The sequence below is a fragment of the Humulus lupulus genome, chromosome 1 (assembly GCF_963169125.1).
Source record: "Humulus lupulus chromosome 1, drHumLupu1.1, whole genome shotgun sequence".
Classification (NCBI taxonomy): Eukaryota; Viridiplantae; Streptophyta; class Magnoliopsida; order Rosales; family Cannabaceae; genus Humulus; species Humulus lupulus.
In genome coordinates, this window is record NC_084793.1 from 126,985,688 (window position 1) to 126,996,254 (window position 10,567).

The following is a 10,567-nucleotide window of genomic DNA, read 5'->3' on the forward strand; positions in this document are numbered from 1 at the left end:
ACTTATCCCGTATTTTGAAAAAAGTTGCCAAAGACAAAGATTTCCAGTTTCATGAAAGATGCGCGAAGTTTCAGCTCACTCATCTTTGCTTTGTAGATGATGTGGTGCTTTTTTCTCATGGGGATTTTAAATCAGTGTATAAACTGTTACAAGGGTTTGAATTGTTCTCTCTCACTTCGGGTCTTCAAGCTAACTTTGGCAAATCTGAATTTATTTGCTCTAGTATAGCTGATGAGGAGGTTAACAGAATCCTCACTGTGTCTAATTTGAAGAGAGGTAGTCTTCCTTTGCGTTACCTTGGTTTGCCAATTAATGCAACTAAAATCTCTGCTTGTGAATGTGATAGCATAATTGATAAAATGGTGGCAAAAATCAAGAAGTGGAGCTGGAAATATCTATCCTTTGCAGGAAGACTAACCCTTATAAACTCAGTTCTGAATGTTGTCCACTCTTACTGGGCTCAAATAGTTGTTCTCCCTAAGAAAGTATTTAACAGAATAAATGAGATTTGGCTAGCTATGGAGGTCCGGGTTGTGTTTATTGGGATGATGTTTGTAAAAGCAAGAAAGCTGGAGGGTTAGGCATCAGAAATATTTCCATCTGGAATTTAGCAGCTTTGGGGAAATTTGTTTGGGCTATAGCTAAAAATAAGGAGAGTCGGTGGCTCAAATGGGTGCATTCGGTTTATCTAAAAGGTGAGAGTTGGTGGGAGTATGAGGCTCCCTTAAATTCCAGTTGGTATTGGAAGCAAGTGGTTGCTGTCAAAAACATAATGAAGAGTTATTTTTCCTATCCAACCTTTATCTCTATGAATTATCGGATCAAGGATGTGTATGATAAGATGTTGAGCTTGACTGGGAATGGGATGTTCTGGACAAGAATCGTTTGGAGTGCTTGTGTTATTCCTAAACATGCTTTCATTACTTGGTTAGCAAAATTGAATAGACTTAAAACTAAAGATAGGCTTCACCACATGGGGATTGTGAGCTCAGAAAGTTGCCTGATATGTGATAATGCTTCAGAAAATATCTTTCATTTGTTTTTCTCTTGTTTTTACAGTAAGAGTTGTATTATGGAAGTTAAGCTCTGGCTGGGATGGCTATCGAATGCTGAGAACATACATGAGCTGCTGAGATGGTTAGCCAGAGGAAAGCACCTGTCTCGATTCAGAAGGGGGATGTTCGCTTCTGGTTTAGTGGCATCTATATATCACTTATGGAGGGTTAGAAACTTGGCCTTATGGGAGGATAAAGTACAGAGTATAGCTTGTACAGTTAGACACATTAAAATGGATGTTAAGAATAGAGGGTATAATTTTGTGAAAAATAGAATTTTAGAATCAGATAAAATCTGGTTTGAGAATTTAATTGTATAGCAGCTGTTAGTCTCTGTAGTGGTTGGGTTTCCCTTTTTGGGAGATTATAGGTTGTATTGGTTTTTCTTTCTATTAATAAATTTGCTTACTTACCAAAAAAAATAAAAAAATTTGCCTGTGGGCGCGGCCATTAGTGTCCCTGGTGGCGGGCTGGTGGACAAACGCACACGGCCGCACCCAAGAATGCTGGTGGCCACAGCCAGAGACGTGTGCAACTAATTTTATACTCATTTCTCCACTTTGAACGATTCTAACAACTCATGTAACTCCCAAAACTCATTTATAATTCCATAAACATCTAATTAAGCATTGAAAACAACCATCGGGGTTGGTGGAATTTGAAATTCAAAGGGTGTCTCAAAGCTCTATAAATAGGAGTCTATTGCTCACTTGTAAGACAATACTATTTCTATCCACTGTAGCCTTTGGCTAGAAATACACCAAAAAGACTTGATTATTCCAGAGAGTTATTCCTAATATTGAGAGAATCCCTTAGTTCTTGAGATAAGAGAAAATAAGTTTTTGGGCAAAGGTTGTAAACCTTGTTCAAGTTGGTGATCCCAGTGCTCATCACTTTGATTATGTGAGTGAGAGAGTTTTGCTTATCGCTCTTGTTATTTCTTATTTCTACTATTGCTTTTATCTTCTCTTCTTCTATTTTCTCTTTACATATTTATTTGTATCTTTTGTTTTAGAGTCGTAGTTCTTATAATTCTCTTCTTCCTCTTATTTATATATTTACTTGTATTTTGGTTATTGAATTGTAATCTTATTTAATCAATCATCCTATCATTGTATTATTTTTCTTTGAGTTGTAAGAGTCTTGCTATTTTCTATTGAGGCAATATATATATCTCTAACAATCAAAAGCTTATTCCCTTATTTGTTTCAATGGAAGGTGAGATCATCATGATCATGAACCAAGACCTAGTGAGGTTGGATAGGTTTGAAGGATCTAATTTCACTAGGTGGTAAGATAAGATAAGTGTAAAAGGTATACACTTTTTTATATAATAGTAATGACATTTTAGTAGCATTTTTTCATATGTTGATATATGAATAAATGTGTAGTTGTTAACATGTTAACACAATATGAGATACATTGTGATATAGTTGATTTATGATAGTTATAATGTGTAATCCTTAGAAGTGAACTTTTGACGTGATTTTCATAATATAGGGATTGTAAAACTTATTTGTATGCTATAGGTGAGATAGTTGTACATTGATATGAAAAGTATGTTTTGAGATTTTATAAAACATGATAATTTGGTAGCTTTGACATGTTATATATTGATTTTGTGAATCAATAGAAAAGAATATATCAATATGTGGATATGAGAATTATTGTATGGTATTTGTGATATACTTACAATTAATTATGCGATTCAAAAGGCATGTTAATATGATAGAAATATGTTGACAAAATATGTGAAGTTACATTGAGGCATATATAATTATGTGAATATATAGAAGTATATGAGGATTATTCATCTATAAAGATATAAAAATAGAAATAATTTATTTTATTGACACAGGATGTAGTTCCGTAGTAATGGATAGTACACTAATACCTCGAAAATATTTGAAAACATCTAGTACACCAAGAATAGCCCAACAAATGGATACAAATACTTTTGAATATAAATATTATCTTCACTACAAGAAAAAATACTTTCAATAAGACCGAAAAAGTATTTAAATATATACCATTATACTTTTTGATGTGTTAAGGAAAGCGGTGTTATAGTCGGAGCACTTTGCATAACACTTTTCCATAGTTATAGACATGTGTTATGGTATAGCCTATGATAACACTTTTGTTGTGTTATTTGAATAGTTAGATAAGTATTTCATTATTCTATTTATAAATAGATTATATAACACTTTTTTGTACTTATAAAGTAGTGTTGTGATACACTTTATAATAACACACTTGCTGCATTATAGAAAATAGTTTGCATAACATAATTTTATGCTTATAAACAAGTGTTATTGTAAAAGATACAATAACACATTTTTTGTATTATTCTAATATTTTTTTTTTGGTGAATAAGAATCATTGTATTGCTCAAAATCAACATGTACAATTCCATCCTTCCTTTCTAACTACTCCTAAACCCCTTAACCGTATACTATACAAACTTGAGGTATGCCTTACAATTCTCATAACCAATCCCTACCTGTACTACTTGCCTTATGTGGCATGACCATATACATTCTAAGTTTAATATCCATTTTAATAGCCTTAATTGTATGATTTACATGCCATAAATTTTGAGACCACAAAACATCATTTCTCACTCTCCAAATATGGTACATCAATGCAACAACAGTAGCTGTGAGAAAAATTCTTCTGGTTTTGCTCAAGTGCTTCGTTTTGGTAATCCACTGAAACAGCCGTGTATGTTGTTCCACTTGTGCTCGCCAACCAAGCCAATTCTTCACTGCCTGCAAACAACACTTGCTATATGCACATTGAAAAAATAAGTGCTGAATGTCTTCATTACTCTCTCCACATAATAAACAAGAATGATCCATAAGAGCATTGTATTTTAAAATATGCTCTCTGGTGCGGAGTCTTTCTAACATAACTAGCTAGCAAATGAATCTATGTTTAGGGATGCTAAGTCTTTCCCAAACTATCTTGCTCCAATGAACTTTGAGTGGGGGGGGGGGGGGGGGGTAAGGAGAATGTCATGACCGGCTTTAGTCGTGTATTTCATTGCTATAAATGAGGCCATATCAATTTTGGCTGTAAAACGATCTTTAACAGCAACTAATTTCTTCCAATACTTGCTACAATCTCGTGGATACCTATAATTCCATCAATCCCCTTTAGTCAGATAAACACTGTGAACCCATCTAACCAACAAGTTGTCCTTCTTAGCTGCAATGGCCCAAACATACTGTCCCATAACCGCTATGTTCCAGTCAATGACATTCCTGAAGCCCGAACCTCCAGCTGCTTTAGGGAGACATATATTATTCCAAGCAACTAAACCAGGCCCCGAATATACATCCAATCATTTCCAAAGAAAAGCCCTACATATGGCTTCAATATCTCTCAAAAGCTTCTCCGGTAGTATCATGATTTGAGTCTAGTAGGCATGGATGGACAAGAGCACTGAATTAATCAGAGTAGCTCTTCCCATATATGATAGGTTCCTAATACTCCACTATTTGATTTTATGCATCATTTTCTCTAATATAATCTCACATTCAGCAACTGAAATTTTCTTTGAACATATCAGAATACCAAGGCATCGGAAAGGAAGTTTACTTCTGGTGAAACCTGAGACATCCAGCACCCTTCGAGCCTCGTACTCACTCATACCACCACAGTAAATCTCAAATTTGGACTCATTAGGCTAAAAACCTGAGCTCCCAGAGAATAGTTTAAGTCCTTTAAGCATCCACAATATAGAGATATAATCTCCATGACAGAATAATAAAATTTCATCTGCAAAACAAAGATGATTCATATTTAGTATTGAACATCAGTCATGAAATTTATAATGAGGCATAGATCCCACTTTGAGCATAATACGAGACAAATATTCCATACCTAGTACAAAGAGTAATGGGGACATTGGATCGCCTTGTCCCAGCCCTCGTTTAGACGCAAAAAACCCATGTAATGATCCATTGATCGTCAGTGAGAACCTCGGTGTTCTAACGCAAATCATAATGAGTTTAATAAACTTTTGTGGAAACTTGAAAGCATTTAGCATCTCTTTGATGAAATCCCACTCAATGGTGTCATAAGCTTTCCTTAAATCCAACTTCATCATACAACTCGGCTTGCAGCTTTTCCAACCATACTGCCTCACTAAATCTTGAAAAATCATGATATTATGGGCTATATATCTCCCATGGACAAACCCCCCTTGATTATCCACAATCAGATCAGGTAGGACCTCTCTAAACCTTGAGCAAATCAACTTAGAAGCTGCTTTATAGATAACATTACAACAAGCAATAGGCCTAAAGTCACTTACATTATCAGGGCATACTGTCTTAGGGATGAGAGTTATAGATGTAGCATTAATCTCCTTAAGAAGCTTACCCGAGGAGAGAAAAGATAACACAGCAGCACTAACCTCCGAGCCAACCAAATGCAAGTTATCCTGATAGAAGAAGCTATTGAAACCATCTGGACCAGGAGCTTTCATCCTTGAAATGGAAAAAATGGCTGCTTTAACTTCCTGTACTGAGAACTCAGTTGAAAGAATCCGGTTATGCACATCAGTAATGACAGGACCCAACTTCACTATTGACTGTAAAACATTTCTCTTGTGTTGCAGATTAGACCCCAATAATCTTTGATAATATCCTAGGAAAGCATCCCTTACTCCATCTGGTGTATCTACCCAACTACCATTCTCATATTTAATGGACAAAATTCTATTCTGTAATCTTCTAGCTTTCAAGGAAGCATGGAAAATGTTAGTGTTTTCATCTCCATTAAGCACCCATGATACTTTAGCTTTTTGAGCCAAAAATGCAATATATGCTTTATGGAGGTGAGAAAATCGATCACTATCCAGCCGTTCTTGCTTAATTAAAGTAGAATTAAGAGGATCTTTATGCAATGCTTCCTGAGTCGCCAAAAAATGTAACTTTGCTTGCATTTCTGCCTATTGTAAATCCTGAAAACCTTCTCTATTAATGGCTAAAAGGACCTGTTTCAGCCTCTTCAATTTTGTAACCACTTTAAACATATTAGTACCAAACGCAGGTGCCTTCCAAGACGTACTAAGCTGATCCTCATAAGAAGCAGCTTCCTTCCACATCCAAAAATATCGAAATGGTTTCTTCCCCATGTTCATCTCAAGATAAAATGATATAAGTATAGGGTTGTGATCAAAGATGCCTTCTGGAAGAAAAATTGCTTCAAACTACTTAAATAAATCAGTTCACTTCAAGTTAACCATAGCTCGATCAATCTTTGAGTAAACCCAATCATCATTCTGCTGCTTATTATTCCAAGTAAAAAAGAATCTTGAAAATTTTAAATCTTCCAACTGACAATAAGTCATACAATCCTGACTTGTTGTAGATGCTATTTTCCTGACTCTTTTGCCTATTCTTTCATGCTAGTATAGAATTTCATTATAATCTCCCACCACCATCCACAACTCATCAATTTGCAAAGCCAACCTCTGAATGTCTTGCCACAGTCTTCCCCGTGCCATTTCCTCATTAAAGCCATAAACAAAAGTTATGAAAAATCTACTTGCCCAATTGGGAACTTGAGCCAAACAATGTATTAACTGATCAGTACATACTCTAATATCAATAGAATACATACTCAGATTCCATGCTACAATTATTCTACCTTTATCAATCCAAGGATTGTTATTAGTAAAACACCAACCAGAAAATAAGCTTGAATAAAGTACCCCCATATTTTTATTCTTCACCTTTGTTTCAAGGAGACTAACCAGCCCCACTCTCTTTGAATTGATTAACTGTTTGATTTCACGGTGCTTGTGCTGACTGTTAATCCCTCGAACATTCCAACAGAGTATTTTATTTATTACAGATAGAGGGATCTCCCCCCTCCATTATTTAGCCTCTGTACCTCCTCTGTTATAATCTCCTTAGCCAATGTATGAATTGATTTGTCACCAGAATTGGAGTTGGCTTAGGCTCCTGCCGTTCAATACCCTTAAGAACTTCATGAAAACCATCCTCATCAACAGTGGTATGCACCGGCACCTGCTCTATCTTACTCTTCTTTGGTACCCAATCTTGCTTAACTTGTTGTTTCTTCCTGCATAGTTGAGTTTCATGACCAAACCCAGAACAATGATGACATACAATGGGAATCCATTCATACTCTACTTGAAGCTCAATCTCCTGATCAAACTCATTCATGAACCCAATGCTAGTTGAAAAATCCTGCTCCAAACTAACCTCAATAAGGATTCTAGGATAGTTTAGCTTGTCCTTCATTTTGGTAATATTATCAACTTGGATTGGCCTCCCTATCTGCCCCACTATCTTAAAGAGGGAGCGTTCACCCCAATACTTGATATCCAAACCTCCCAATTGTATCCAAGTAGGCATTGATGTAATATCCTCTTTAGAAAAATCATCAACTGAGTTCCATGGTTTAATAACCATCGGCTTTTTCCCAAAGAATAGATAACCACCACCAAGGATCCTGTCACGAAATGCTAGCAAGTGAAATCTAATAATGAAAATACCATGAGAAAGTATTCCTACCTTATCCACATTTTCTTTCCATAAACGCCTCATAAAACCATCCAGAACATTGACTAGATGATTCGATCCAACTACATAACACACAATTGAGGGTTACCAGTAGTTAATCTCTTCAGCAATATCTTCGGGTTCAGTTTTGATTCCAAATTTCTTCTCCTGATTCAGAGGTATCTCCATTCTAGTTGTTGTATCTCCACACGAATTAGGCTGTGACTGATCAGAACGGAGAGGACGTAAAATTTGAGAAGAAGGTCTCTTACCTAACTCCACATCCTGCAAAACGTGAGTAGAAGCACTCAACCAATCCGCAAGATCCTGTCGATATTCAAAATTTTGAGTTGCCAACTCCTCTGGCTCTTGAGACGAAAAAACCTTACCCAATTGTTCAGTACCCACTTCCGTATCCTCTATGACTTCCAATTCTTGAACCCCCAGGATTACATCCATCGATCGAGTTTTGATAACCCTATGAGAAGATGACGGTCCAGATTTTTTGATTTTGCCCTTAGCCTTAGGTCTCCCCACATTCCTAGCTCCCTTTTCCATAGCTCCGGTGAAGGTCACCGAGAGAGAGAAATACAGAGAAACGTTTTATATTTATTATTCTATTATTCGGATAAGCTTGAATTATTATTATATAAATTTGTACATTATAATTATTTTTTATTGCTTTAATTCAAACCCACTTCATTTAATATACTTAAGACACCCTTAACATTGTACAAATATATTTTTGAGTACCAATTATATGGTTCATAACACATATAACCAAATAATTGTGTCAAAATACATACAAGATTATCTGAAAAACAATCCAAAAGTCTTAAGATATTCAACATTGCCTAAGATACTGAGAAGTAAAAGAATGCAGTGTAGACAACCAAGTGAGGAACCCCATCTTTCAATCTATGCCATTGATCATTTGTTGCCAAGTTGAATGCTGGTGAGAATAGAGAAAAGCAAACACCAGCAAAGAAACATATGGACAGTCCAATGAGAGTGCTTTTCCCAAACACCTGTAGCAAGTGTTATAATTATTAAATGTGATAGAGAATCTGAGATGTTTGGATTTGAATGTCAGGTGATGAACGTCCAAATATTGTTGTGTAGTATTTTTGCAACACAGGATTATCATTTTTCATCTAAATGTGAGAATTTTAATTGATTTTCCATACTGAAAATTATTGTGTTTTACAGTGCCATCTATAGTGGTACAGCTAGTTTTCTGCTCATTCTCATTATCCTTAAGTGCACCATCAAACAAAACAATTTAAGTAAAAATTGCATCACTCAACAAGTTCGATGATTTTCTTTTTAGAAATGAATAAAAACAAGAGAATTCTTAGATAACATTAACATTTAATGAACGAAACATACCCTTCTTTAGATGAAAAACCTTCAATGTTCTTTATTATCAGCTCCATTAGATGAGTGGAAAGCAAAAGCAAGGAAAACTGCAACCAAGAAGCAGCCAACGCCAGGGAAAAGGATCTCGACTCTATTAATTCTATCGTCTAAAAAGTAATTCAAGGTTGTTCCTATCACCATTAAAGATCGCAACGGAAGAAAAAAATTTAGTATCTATAACAACTGTTATGCTTGCAGTGATCACTTCTGTGACTAATAAGCCAACAAAAGCCCAAGCATACTGAGTTGAGAGATTTCCAAGGCTAAGTACCACCCCTCCTGCCATTGCAAACATCATAGAAGGCCAATTATCCTGCACCAATCACCCTAACATGAATCAAAACCAAATACATAAAATACAATACAACTCCATTATGGAAAACAGATGAAATTTTCATTATGCTATGTTCCTTATCACTGGTCTCTCCAAACAGCACCACATTTATCAGAGAGAATAGAGAATGAATGAACTAAACTTTATCCAAATATATGCAAGTGTTGAATTAATATTTGTCATTCAACACTTGTAATGAGCTTAAAAATATAATCAATAATGAATTAATCATGAGAAGGAGCAGCCAAAAGAATTATAAAAAAAGAAGAAGAAGAGGGAAAAAAAAAACAATGGATTCTAGACACGTCTCTTAATAATTGGACCTTTTTATTAAACTTCATGGAGACAAGACTGTCACAATAAAATTGTCTAGCAATATTTTTATCTCATTTTCTTATCGAACTTTTAGCTTCTAGCATCTATAACCTCTGCTAAATTGATTTTCAGCTCTGTTAGGGTAAAAATAAAATAAAATAAAAAGAGGAACAGAAGCTTCTATTGTGGGGGTAATCTCTGGAAATTATAGAGGCCAAAAAAATATGACAGAAGCCTTTGGCATGCCTTAGTAATCAATGGTGGTCATTATCTAGATGGTATCATCATAGGAAGGAGCACCATCACACTGTACTACATGGTATCATCAGCATTTATTTGTGATTAAATAATAGCATTTCATACTTCCAAACAGGCCCCCCTGTGTGATCGCTGCTATCACACACACATAAGAGTACTTAAGAGAAAATGAATTGGATAAAATGATCTCTGTAAATGTACCAGAGATATGGGACTTTATTATTTATAGTTGAATAGTACAAAGATACAAAGAGTGGGAAAAAGGAGCTGGAAACCAAGAAGTGATTAACAGAAAACTAACCACACTAATCAAGTAACTATAGCTGAACCTATATTACAGTTAGAGCTAACTAACTACATGTGCTAAAAATTAAGCCCAAGCAAAACAATCAAAACCACCCATTTTGTTGGGATATTTAAGCCAAAGCAAAACAATCAAAGTGACTTTTGACTTAAAGGGTGGCGATAAACCATTTTGCAGACCGAGATCATCCTATGCCTATGAGGATTCTCTTTCACTGTCAAATGGTCGGGCTACCAATTCTTTGATGTCATTGTCGAATACAATGGTTCTTGTGTAGCAATGACAATGGTCATGGAGGGACCTGTAGTGGGGCACTTCCTAAACTAAAGTGATAACTTAA